Raw genomic sequence first — 13,821 nt, 5'->3', positions numbered from 1 at the left:
TACAGCCTCTTTTTCCTTTCTGGACCGACATTTAATTATTCTTTGCACATTTTCTTTTGCTATTGTTTTCCTGTCGTTTAGGTCATGTTGTATTTACTGGCTCAGTTTTTCAGCTTTAAAGTATCACTAGACAAAATACCTGCATCTACTTAAGCCCATCTCTTATTTTCCCCAGGCGGATAGCTTCATGGAGGGCAGTAGGGCAGCACAGATGAGATATGTTCTCACTGAAGTGTGCACAGAACCTGATATCACCTAGGCTCGAGGAGATGGACGTATGCATTGTAGTGTCTTCTCCAGGAAAACTTCTACTGAACTAACTAACTGACTTTCCTGAGCAAGGATTGAACTTAATGTCCCTAAAACATACTGCAAATAATTCACTTTACACTGATGTAGAGGAAGTGTAACTCATCAGATCAGACTCACAGCATATAGGTGTTCAGGGACGTTAATGTTCCTGCCCAAGCCTGCCTATTCGGGAAGGCTGGGCTCATTCAAGAAGGATGCTTAAAACTCCTCTCAAATTTAAACACTTTCTCATCTCTGGACCTTGCAGATGTGAAAATTAACACACAAGAGGAAATCCTGACCCACAGAAGCTTTTTCACACACTACTTCTATCTTGAAGGACAATTAATACAACCTAATTTATGAGCCTAGATTTGTAATAACCTTGTGCTGTTGAACCAAGAGAATTAGTGCTATTCAGGTATCCTCTGGACTTGCATGAAACATATGTTCTGCAATTTGGTGGTTTTGCTGCTGTTTGCTTTTAGCTGTACCCTTTTGGCATGATTTAACACTGTGACGTTTTCTCTAACACCAGATTTAACAAAGAACTTGCAAGCACTTCCCGACCAACCAAGACCTGAAACTCCAGTGCAGCAGTTTCCCATTGCAGGACTGGACTTTCCCTCAGGACCTGCTTCAGCAAGGCCTGGACTGAAGCCTGCGTTGGTCTGCAAAATAGGTGATCTTTCCCTGAACTCTAATAATTTCCTTCTCGCAAGGGTTAGGGCTGCTGTAGTGCACTGCCAAACCAGGGTGTTATGTCTTAGCTTTCTTCCTTTCTTTGGAGCTGTAAGGGGAAGGAAAAGAAAAGGGTTTAACAAAACAATGGTCACAAATGTATGCAACAATCAGGGGAGGATGTGTGTGATCAAGGAGAAAAGAAGGAGAGAGGAAACCAGAGGCACAGGCATAGATACTACAAATACTGAAGCTCAGCTTACTTGCGCTTGCACAAGCACATAAGGACATTAGGCAGAACAGTGTCCCCTCAGCCCAAATTCCTGAAGAAAGATTGCTCTCTGTCGGTCCTCCCTTAAAATTGTATACAATGATGAGGAACTAACAGCAGGCAAGCTGTTATTTTACCCATTGATTTTGTCTGATATCCTTCTGGTTCAGTCTTACTATGGTTTGCATTGATTTTGCCCTAGTTTTTCTCTGCGATACGATCTGTAAAGACATGTCACAAAATAGGTGTGGCTTGAAGTTTCTGCATTATCAGAGCATCATTAGCGCTTCCCAGAGGTTTAGGTAGAAATCTTTTGTCTCTGCTTCCCCGCAGTAGCATTGTTCTGAGATTTGCAGCAGATGCCAAACAGCATCCCACAGACAAACTGTGTGAAATAGTTTCACTGGTCTAACCTCGCACTGTAATCAAAGAACCAGGAGGGGATAGAGTCAAATAATACAGCACTGCTGAAATCGCTGTAGACAGACAGGGTAAATAAACCAATGTCTTTATTTCTGCTGTATCCGAACTAACACCCTGGAACATAAATACCTCTACACCTGAACAAAATATGAGTTGTCATATGAACTTTGCAGTCCAAAGCTACTTCTTATTATAAACTCTGTATTTGCTGGAGTTCCATAAGTAGAAAGCTATCTGTGTTTTGAGCAGGGCTGAGCACTAGCCTATGAAAACCAAATGGTCTGAAGATATTTAGTGACTTATGTAAGTGATTGCTAGGGGAAGACAGGATATTTTCCATTTAAAGACAGGGAATGAATGAAATAGAGAGCTACAATGCACTGAACAGTCAGCTCAGTAATCTGAGGTGGAAGGGGGCCTCGATGTATGAAGTAAACCTCAACCTGGAAAGCTTCCAGAGAAACGTTGTCTGTTACTTTGGAAGAAGGGGGTTTTTTGATGATAGTAAAGGCTGCACATAGACTGCAACAGAGCCATTGCCACATTGCTACAACATCCAGCACTAATGTAGCCACATTTTACTGGATCCTGAAATTACTGTCAAATTTTTCACTGCACTTGTAATTGGGTCATGATGATGAAAACAGTTCTTCATATGAGGGGTCGTTATGGCTGGCATAAAATCAAATATTTAGTTATCTGTCTTCCATTATATACTGAAACATATGATATTTATGATGTAATAAAATATTCAGGCTTAATGCTGAGACACTTATATTTCAGCCTCAGAATTCAGTGAGCTCCTGAAAATGTACTTTGCATACACAAGATGTATATTTCATATAAAAAGATGCACACTGAATATTAATAACAACTCCCTGAACTCTCTACATTGTATTCTACAGAATATGATATATTTAAATGCACTCATCATGACGTGAGCTTTACCGGCTTCCACCAAAATGCTCTTCATCACTCAGCTTACACCATCCATGGTATGTCATTCTCTTTTCAGCCTGTCCCAAGTATTCTGAACCTTCCGAAGTTGCCCATCTGCTGATCTCCAAGAAAAAGCTCCGAGAAACCATGTTCATCCCGTGCCTGTCTCTGAAAGCTACTTTTCCCACAATACATGAACAAATTTTGCCAAGAGTGCTTTTTCTTCTGATAATAATGCTTGCTGTTCAAGTTTCCTGACAAGCAATGAAGATTTTCCTTTTCTCTTCCATTCAGTTCACTAAAAGATCCCATTGTATTAGTAAACAATGAAAGCATATCAAACCAAGATAAAAATGTTTAAATAGCTCTTAGCCACCACATTATGGCTAAATGACAACAATCCTCTTTCTAATTTATGCAAAAAATGCTTAGCTATCTCACTGAATGAAAAGTGGGTCTTTTGTATGTAAGAACACCAAAATATGAAGTCCTTGTTTAAGTGAGAAAAAGGAGAGCTCCTGCACATCTAGAAATCATTATAAAATTAAGTAATCTTGATGGGGAAAAATATAAAAATGATGCAAGAAGACTAGAATTCTATTGTATATTATCTGAACATACACTTTCCATTTGAATTATTTTTTGGCAGTGAACTAGGTCTCCATGAGTTGATGTCATGATAGATTTTCAATGAGTGTTTATTTTTTTTTTAAGTTCCTTTTTTTTTTTTTTTTTTTTCTGCAATTACTGTCATTACATTGCTAATGCAGAACTTGTTATTAAATCACTTTGAAAAATGGGTTTACTCTCTTTCCAAAACAATCTGGGACGCTCTTTCAACATCAGTAAAATGTACTCACTTCAGTCATTTCTCATTACGTTAGTTGAGTCACGGACAATTACAGTTTTGTCGTGGTGTTTTCTGATTTGTCCACAAGATGTTTGACCAAGATGTTCAGAAGTGGTTATTGACCCTAGCTACTCATTGGGAGGCAATTTAGTAGGATCTAATTTGGACACAATCTAACCACCACTCCTCTTTGTAACTTAGTTTAGTTGTCTAATTACCCAGTTATTTTTAAAACTGCTGACCTTCTGATATTGTTATTTCTTTAGTTTCATCTGCTTGGCTGTTTACAGAATGGACCAAAAATCTCCGCCTTTGTTTTGGGCTTCTTAACATCTATGAAACTCTTTCAGAGGTGAAGGAAATTTCTTGGTAAGCTGTTTGTGCAACAGTAACAAATAATTACATCCAACTAGTTCTTATTTATGATACTTTTTAATTTTTAAAGTCCTACCAGCAAACTGAGGTGAAAAACAGCAATACTCTGAAACATTGTCAAGTAACTTGCAATGACTGTCAGCACAAGAGGCAAAGAGGAAGATGGATTTGGAATGACAGTTGACTGCTAAGTGTTACCACTCTACCATATAGAAGCTTCATTACACGGTAAAGGAGGATGGCTACATTGCATCTTATTACTTGTATACTGAACTATTTTGACAAAGACATTTCATAATCAGGTACACAGTGGCTTGCAGAATACAGTACACCAAATATGTGGCAGCTATATAAATATTTCAGTATGTTCTTATGCAAAGTGCACATTTTCATTAGGTAGCATACCTTTTTTTTTTTTTTTTTCAGTGTACAGTGTATCAGTTTTGCCTCATGATTCTTCCACTGCAGCAGTTTCCAGATTTTATTATATCATACATATGTTTCAGGACATAGTGTAAGAGCTTACTAAATATTGAGATTCTTATGGAAACCTGATGTATTTTCTGATAGCTTCTCATGTTTGTGCACAGGATCTTGATCTGTGGGCCTGCAGTGGTTGCTGAGATGAAGTATCAAGGTCAGGTATGATGCTAATTACATGCCCTGAAGTTATGCCTTGCTAAAATGAAATAAGCCTTAATCAGCTGAATGCTTTTTATCAACTCCTAACATTTTCATGCATCTACCATCTTTGAAAAGATCAAGTGTGTTGATGACATCCATTAAAATTTAGACTTGGTCACCTGTTAACGAAATCCCTCCCAGATGGAGCTCATGCAGGGTTTTAAAACAGAAGCTGCTGCACTTCTTATTTTACTCTTTTTAATAAGTCAACACACAATTAATAGGTTCTACCACTGGGAATTTTCAACTCGCTGTGTATCTATTTGTATGTGTTATTTACAGGGCCTCCAACATAGCAGAATATTTGCAACTCACCATTTTAAATAGGACTAGCACCATACCACCACATCAGTACAGGCAGGTATCATAGAGTGAGCTAATGACCTGCCTGTGGCAGTGATGGACTGGAGTGAGGTTTACTCTTTGGAGTTTTTACAGCTCACCATGGGGACCTTTTCCTTCCAAATTTACTCATGTTTTTGAGTGCGTGCAAGAAGAGGACTGCATCTACTGCAAGAAAGACTGTTTTTCAGTGATTCTTCCCCCAGTGAGTAACTAACGTATCATCCTTTAAAAGCAATTGATACTAATCCCTGTTCTCCTAAATTCTACTCATATGTTAACTAGTTCTAACTAAAACACTAAAGTGTAGTTATGTTTCTCCCTGACCAAATGTGCAAAAAAGAGTTAGGTAGCTGTCAGTCTGCAACAACGGAAATGCTCTAAGATGCTTAGAGCCAAATGATTCTATTATGAGTCCTAGTGCCATACTTCTGACTCCATCCACAAGACTCGAGCAAAAAAAGTCCGCAAGCTCGTACAGTATACATTAAACCACCACTGCTACTTTCTTCTTTCCAAGACTTTATTAAAAATGCACTCCTGATTGAATTAAAGTAGTCATCGAAGTCTCTGTTATCAAAGATGAGCAGTCAATAGAACTGCTGAATGCCCTAATTTCACTCTCTGATTCAAAGACAAGAACATATTTTCCTATTCCATGTGGCTTTAGGCCAGTATATGTGCACTAACTTAAAAGGTCCCATTCAGATGCTGTGCCAACAAGATAAGAGCTCTGACCCTGCAGAGTTTTGGAAGAGGGAGAATAAGTCAGGTTGCACCACTTTCCCTTTTGCCATACCTTGGAATAGTTTTCTTGTTTTCCTCCAATAGAGAGTTCCATCTCTTTCTTTCACTTCCCAACCTGCAAAGCAATGTCCTTCTCTCAGGTGGGAAGAGTAACACCTCTGCAGCCATGGCAACTTGTCAGTCTTATCTCACTTGCCGTATCTTGTATATAAAAGTTCTTTACCATTACTTTAGGACAGGTTTCACTCCCTTTGCAGTTAGTGCTAAGGGTCAAAATCCAACCAGTCATGCTCAAGCCTATGGTGACCTTTCAATGGCTCAGAGATACTAGCAAAGATGAAGATCCAGATTTGAATTTTCTAATTTTCTATAGGAATCACTGAATTAGATTTTTGGGTTGTTTTTTTTTTTTGTTTGTTTTTTTTTTTTTTTTTTCCTGTGCCTCTCAGTGCACTGGATCAGAGTAAAGACTCTTTTCCAGACCATTCCTGATTTATGTGTATCTCCTTGCAGAACAAGTATCATTAGTGATGTGACACACTTAAGTTGCACATTTTTCTGTATTATGTTCCATTGTCAACGACCTAAAAAATTGAAAGGACACTTAATTTTTTTTTTTTTTTTTTTTTTAAGATGAGCTGCATTTTAAGAACTCATGAGTTATATTAATATTCTTAGTAAAGGACAAAATGGTGAGCTGCAGACCTAAGTCACCCTCTGGGGATTTGACTACTTGCCTTTTTTCTTTGCTAAAAATCTGTGCACTTTTCAAACTGAAGGTTACATTAACATTACACAGAGAAAGTCAATTAATTTAACAAATTATCAATTTGTGGAGTTTCTTGAACATGCAGTAACATGCACACAAAGCAGCTCTTTGTGATCCCACAGATGTCCTGTCCTCAGTGCACAGCTTCATTAATCATGTGCTATGCATGTTATTGTCTAAACTTCAGTGTCATTTGAGACAGGGAAAACATTGGGAAAGAAATATTGCTTACCCTTTTCACACCAGTAAAGATTACAAATAAGCAGAGGGTTTAAAAAGACTAAGTCAATGCTACGAAGATTTTATTTTATTCTTAAAATTGCTGTGATTCACCCAACCAAAATTTATTTTATGCTGGTTTAGATATTTCTAAAGAGAAACTGAGCATACCCAGTACTACGTATCTAGTTCATGCAAGAAAGGTTGGCTTATGTCTCCAGGAAATCTAGAAAATGCTACTATAGTTAGTGTGGCTCTATTACAGTGGTGTAGCACAACACGATCTCTACCCCTAGTGCAAAGCTGACGCAGGCATTGGGCTACGTTTGCCCCCTTCCTAAATGGTGAATGAAACTCAGGCAGGCCAGAAATATTATTTCACACAGACTTTTACCATATTTGTATTCTAATGGCCACTGCTGGCTGCTAACTGCGTTCTCCATATTCTTACACCAGAAAATATATAAACAGCTGGCTATTTAAAAAAAAAAAAATCATACGTGAGCTATACTTTGAGAGCCTTAGTAGTTTGATACTAAGTGTGAGGACCCTGTTGGCCTAATCCAAGGATATCTGTTGCTTGAGGCTAGGACTTCTCTGCATGACCAAGCTACATGTCAGCACTTAAACTGCAGAGGCTGTGGCTTAAAATACTTCCCTTCCAACTACAACCTCAGCAGTTATCAGTTACTTGACCTCATATTTCAAAATGGACTGTTGTCTAATATATCCTATTAGAAATTCTTCAGATAGCCTTTCTCAAATGTAATTTACATATTCCATGATTCAGAGATTCCATGATTTCTTTGCCTCTTTGTGTATAACCACTTAATATAATGATGGACACAATTAGACAAATATAGGAGGGTCACAGTTATATCACTAGGAATGTGTTGAACAGTTTACATATTGAAGGACGGGTACAATTCAGAGACCTCAGGAGCAGAGGACAGCACGTATTTCTTCTACTTACTTATGTATATGTAAATACTCCAAAAAGCAGTTGCCATTAAAAAAGTTTAGATTCCTTATACAATGGAGCAAAAAATGGACAAATAAACTAATGAAATGAGAATATTAGCAAACAAAAATCCTAAGCAAAACTAGAAAAAGGGCCGCTAGAAGGGGTCAAATAGAGAGAAGTCACCGATGTGGATAGAAAGACCTCTCATTCAATGCTAACATAAAATCAGTCTTACAGATTAGGGAAGGAAAGCTACAATTAGGAACCTTGATCTGGAAAGCCCTACTTGTTACATCAGTCAAGATGAAAAGTAAGGTCAGAAAGCAAAAAGGGTGTTTGAAATCAGCTGTTTTGTTGGGCTGGAGGGTGAGGAAGAGTCATTCAGCCACTTCAGGCTAAATGATGGAGGCAACTCTGCACTGTCGGTTCAACCCTCACTTCAGTCTAATGCCTTATCAGCAGTTGACACTAATTGACCAATATTTCATGCTGCTGATATTCTCACTTCTGTACCATACAGAGCATGAGCAACCAAAGAGTGCAACTGTAGATCATATCCTTGTTGTCTTGCTAATGGTTCATGCAATGCCTGAAAATGGAGAGGGGGAGAGTTAGAATGGACTTCCACTCCTTGCAAACAGCTCAGAGCCCTGTAAATTGGAGTGATGGTACCTGCTGCTGCAGAAGCGGTCACCTACCCTTTAGTCCTCCTCCAAGCCATTCAGAAGAACACAAATGAAGCCCCTGTGAGAACACAAGTAGATATGTAAAGGTACATTTGTAGGAGGTTTCTAATAAAGCTGTGTGTCTAAAAAATAAATACAAAAAAACATTAGGCAATTTTAACACTGTAGCTCCACAAGTACAAGAGACGTTTGTGCATATTGCAAGTGCCACAAATCCATGGACTTGTGGCTGGATGTTACCTTTAACCTGTTGGTGGAAGATAAGGAGCATGAGTTAAAAACATGTTGCCTGTGGGATCTGTGTAGATCGTAGCAATCCAGAAAGCTACACATTTATTCTTTTTCAATGGCCTTTGTTTTCACAAATATGATATTTGCCAAAAAAATCCAGTGTATAGCCTTATTTTACTGCTTACTAAATTAGAACAGATACTGTAGCATGAAATGAAATTTAGTAAATGTGAACTGTTTTGTTGTAACATATTCAGATCATAGTCAGTTTTTATTTTGAAATGTTTAATATTTTGAATATGAGGGGTTTTTTTAGGGTGAAAAGTTATAAGTTAGATAACCTGGAAAGAAAATGTTTCATGTCAGGTCAAATTAAATTTGGGGGATTGAAATTTTGACCACTAAGCAAATAATGTGTCTTTCACAGAGTTGTGAAATACTTTTTATTTGTTTTTAAAAAATCTTTGTATGGTCTTGTATAAAATTTTTAAAAAGTCTCCAGAGAGGAGACAAAACGGAAACTCAACTACAAGAGAAGTTTGTTTGCATTTGTTTTATTAATACGTTGCTCACATTCTCTCCTGTTTCTACACAATAACACCACTTGAGAAATGATACATAAGAAATAGCAAATACCAAATATGTATTTTTTGCAAAATACATTCTCTCCACTGATTACATGACAAAATGTCTGAATAAAAAAAAAGACATATAAAAGGGGTAAATGCTTCTTCCTTATTTTAAAAAATTATGAAGTAAGAATTACTTTTCACATACAAAATTTCACAAAAATATTTTAATTTCTTAGCCAATGAACTGTATGAAAACCTCTACAAGTTACATTAAGGTTCCTTTAACTTCTTAGATTAATTTGACAACTTCTATTGCTTGTGTCCCTAAATTACTTTTCAACTGTCATTTTAGCCACGTGGAACACAGGAAATTAGTTTTCACATATTTCAACCCTCAAGCTTGTGTGTACAAAACACAACAAGCCAGCCTGGAACAGTAAACACCTTTCAACACAGCACCGTGCCCACCTTGTACTCACACATTTTTTCCTATGGGTTCAGGAGTATAAGATAAAATATTAGAAAGCTACAACTTGGGGCGAGGAGGGTGGTAGAGGCGGGGAGAAACCAAACAAAAAACAAAAAAAAACCCCTGCATCAAAGCCTTTAGTGTTTTAAGTAAATGGGCACCCATTAAATATATGTTTCTGAGCTAAATCCTACAGGGAAGAAAATGTTAGGCATTGCCTTGCAATTTGCCAGATGTTTCCAGATTGTTTTTCTCTTTCCATCACAGTCAAGTTAATAATTTTCAATAGGCCACCCTGCAATGAAAAGTAAAAAACAACTTCCTTAGACAGCTGCTTGGCAAAAAGTGTTTGCTTTCAAGGAATACTGTGCAGGCAGGAGATACTGGAAAGTAGTAACAGAAAAAAAAGAGGGGAGGGAAAATGTATTCCCCCCCTTAGCTCCCCACTCCTCCCCTCCCCCCCCCCCCCCCCCCCCCTCCAACTTCAAAAAAAACAAAAGATAAAAAGCTTTGTTGAAATGTTAGGGGAGGTTAAACCAAAATCCATTGATGACATTAAAAAGCCAACTTGAGCTAGTGTGAAATATTGTCACCTCATTTTCCTTTACAGCAGTTAATAACTCTCTGAGTAGGGATACTGTCTAAATGGGCCTTAACATGTAAATAGGACAGAGCAGAAACAGGATATGCAATGAAGGGAGAAATAAGCACAGTGAAAGTGGTTTAGCTCAGAGTGCAGAAACAGACCCAGGTCCACTTGTTAACTGACTTTGTTTATATTTTTAAATAATTATATTCGTTATCCTCTAACTGCTTGAAAAAATATTCCATGGCCACAGATTACACATAGAGAAATTTGAGACCACTCAGCTGGCAAATGCATTTATTTCTGGGAAAAACCCCACATATATCAATATAAAAAATGCAGACATGATTCTAGTGTTGAAAACCCCCTCAGTTTTTACTGTATAATTATTGCTTTTAAAGAATCAGATTTTAAAAGGCCCCTTGCCAAAAATATGATTTTATGGTAAAATAATGGGGCTTAAATTAAGCATAGGGAGTCCTCAGTATAACTGAAAATTTTAACATTCATGATCACCTACTTTTCTCATGTCTCAGACATCTGCTTTATCTTTGGAAATCTGTCATTATTATAAGATTTTCTTGACTTTATCTACTGAATACATCTTTTAGTATCATAGATGTCATATAGTACTCTGATGTATAAATACCAAAAAATGTCTACTACTTATACAATAATCGCCATACACAAGCAAACACACATGAGCATACATATGTCTAGAGAGACATATGAGACATATATACAGAAATGCACTTACACACACACACACATATATATATGTACATGTGCAGGGGTGGCAATAGCTAGTGAACATACAACACATTGGACTGAATTACATCTCTAAATTTAATTATATTCTCTTTTGTAGAAAGGTTTTGAATATGATCCCATGGCCCCAACTCAAGATAAGAAATACTTCTGTTAATATAGAGAATGTTGTATAAAGTATATTGACATGTACCACAAAATATAAAGTATTGAGTCAGTCAGACATGACACTTAGACTTTCTAGAGGCTCCAGTGGCTACTGCTGGATGGTTATTCTGTACTAATTTTATATTGATTATTAATAATATATTGCATTCTATATCTATATTATATATATAATATCCTAATTATATATTACATTCTATATCTATGCATTGTATTAAGGCATAAATATGTGCTTTTTTTCTTGAAATCGAGATACATACATCATCCCAAACAGATTTTGAGTTTTAGGAAGATTGGGAATGTGAGTGTCGCAGCTAAAGCACAGGTCTAATAGTTTTGATACATGTCAGTGAACAGCAGCCTTGTTTTCTTACAGACCATTTGGCCAGGCTTCTTTTGTTTTCCAGTACAGTTCTTGTGCTTCTCTTTTAAAGCTTCAGCTGTCCCCATATCTGTTGTGTTATTACAGACATCACAAAACTGAGCTCAGGTGTCCTGCCCTATCTGTCCCTCCCCGTACTGCCACACTCGTGTCTATCTCAGCAAGGGGCAACAAGACTCCTTTTCACCCGGGGGTCAGCCCATCTGCCTAAATACTTGTGAAGGCCCAACTGAGAGCATCTTGCCCATCTCCAGCTGCCTCTGAGGGAGACAGGCTCTTGTGTTTTGATGGCCAGTCCTCTGCCGATACCCAAGACCATGTCCCAGACTGCGTTAGGTGCCTATAGCAAGGCAACTAAGTTGAGCAAACTGAATCAGCCAGGTTTGGGGGGCACAGGAGCAGCCTCGGGGTGGCGGGGAGGGAGGGGACTGGGGGCAGGTAGCTTTTGCTGAACCTGCCTTACCGAGCCTGTGAACAGCAACCTGTGACCAATAGACGTGACACCCAGGGAGAGCGTCAGGGACAAGTCTTCAAAAACGTAATTGAGTTTCAGCCCTTGACACTCATTTTGGGTTCATTTAAATTGCCCAAGTTTCTAGTTTTTAACCTCTTTGTGTGTGTGTGTGTGTAGGAGCCTTTTGGTCTTCCTAGGAGCACAGACTCTCAGAAAAGGTCTGGGCACATCCCCATGGCCTAGTCAGAGCTGAATGGGTTTTCAATCTGTATGTTTGAAGACTTTGGAACATTTTCCAATGGAAGCGTAGGTCAGTGGAAATGAATATAAACCTCCTCGTTACTTTCTGCAGAGCTTTCCTAGAATGGGGACATGAATGAGCATTTGAAAATGACTGTGCTTTCTCCCCTTCATCACACAGCCACCACGATTTACCTACTCCCTGGCAGAGACTCCAAGTTGTCTGCCTCCATAAATCAGCAGTAGTCACCTTAGCCTTCTCCTAGAGGGTTCAGTTTGAGGTGCATGCATGTTGGGATGATTCATGGAAACTTTGACAGCCCCCTTAAGGATTTTTTTATGACTTGATAAATGCACAGATGTGCCAAGATTTTTTAGGTGAATGATACTTGGATGTTTGCTGCTGAGAGATTATACTTTGATATAAATGTCCAGTCTGTAAAAAATGTGCATTTTTCAGGATATATTAACAGATGTAGCTCCTGCTTAAAACCCCTGTTTTATGTTTTTGTCTCTTTAATCTTAAAAGTAACATATGGACTAAAGCGTAGCATTTGTCAAACTGACGTGGGAACAGACCAGACATTTATAAATCTAGTCCACAAGTACATTTTCTCATGTTTGGTTTAATCTGATTGCAATTATATTGTGTTGAGAGAAGAACAGTAGAGGCAATACCCCAGCACCTAGGCGGGGCGAAGATCTGAGTGGCTCTGAAAATGCATGGTAGAAACCCTTGCATTTGGCAGAGCTATACGGATTAATTTTACACCAAACAAGCAAACCGATGAGCACGTGTTCCTCCCCCGCCCCCCCCCCCCACCCCCCCCCCCCGCTACCCCACATGCCTCACGCATGCTCATGCTCACGGCATGTTTCCAACGTACCCCTTATGCCAGGAGCTACCGCAAAGGGACGAGTGAGAATCAGAACACATCTATGGGCTGTGAGGAGGGAGGCTGTGGCACAGACATTGTGCTCCTGCCAGCATCTCAGTTTGTCACAGCCTAACCCACGGCCGCAGGTCAGTGGAGATGAAGGCACTGTTTCTGTTCAGGAACAATGAATCAAGTGAGGGAAGAGAAAAGAATCAAAAAGGAGAGGTAAGGATATTGATTTGCTAAAGATTGGTGTTACTCAGAGCCCGAGCTGGGATAATAGAACCGCAGGACATGTCCTTACACGGGGAATAGCTATTCACAGCCCTCCTCGAGATGTATAGATTTAATGGCAGCTGTATCCCTTTCTAAAACTGCCTTGTGCTACGAGATACAGTATGTACAGTAAAAATAACAGTCTCCACACAGCAGGTTTCTATTATAGGATTAACCAATTGTGCCCACATTGTAAAAATCTGCTAACGACTAACAAAGTCAAATCTCCCCAAAGCAGCAAGGCAATGAAAGAAAGACACAAACAAAAGACTAATGACCTAAAAATAAAATTCAAACCTGAAGATACTTCAGAAGACACTGCTTAAAAAGTTAACGGCACAAAACTGTGTCAATTATGAAACTAAACCTGACTAACTAAACTTCCATTGCTTGTTCCCATACATCCTGTGCTTCTGCATCTTTTAATCCCTATAAGATTGTAAAATGGCAGAAGGAAAGGTTGCATATAAAGTGTGCTTATTTATGAATTCCACATTTAATGATTCTTCAGCTAAACCAGAAGAGGCATGGATGATTCTGGCTAAAGCGGAAAGGTTAT

This window comes from Tyto alba, unplaced genomic scaffold, assembly GCF_018691265.1.
Source record: "Tyto alba isolate M040663 unplaced genomic scaffold, T.alba_DEE_v4.0 Super-Scaffold_48, whole genome shotgun sequence".
Lineage (NCBI taxonomy): Eukaryota > Metazoa > Chordata > Aves > Strigiformes > Tytonidae > Tyto > Tyto alba.
Note: the sequence above shows the minus strand (reverse complement) of the source record.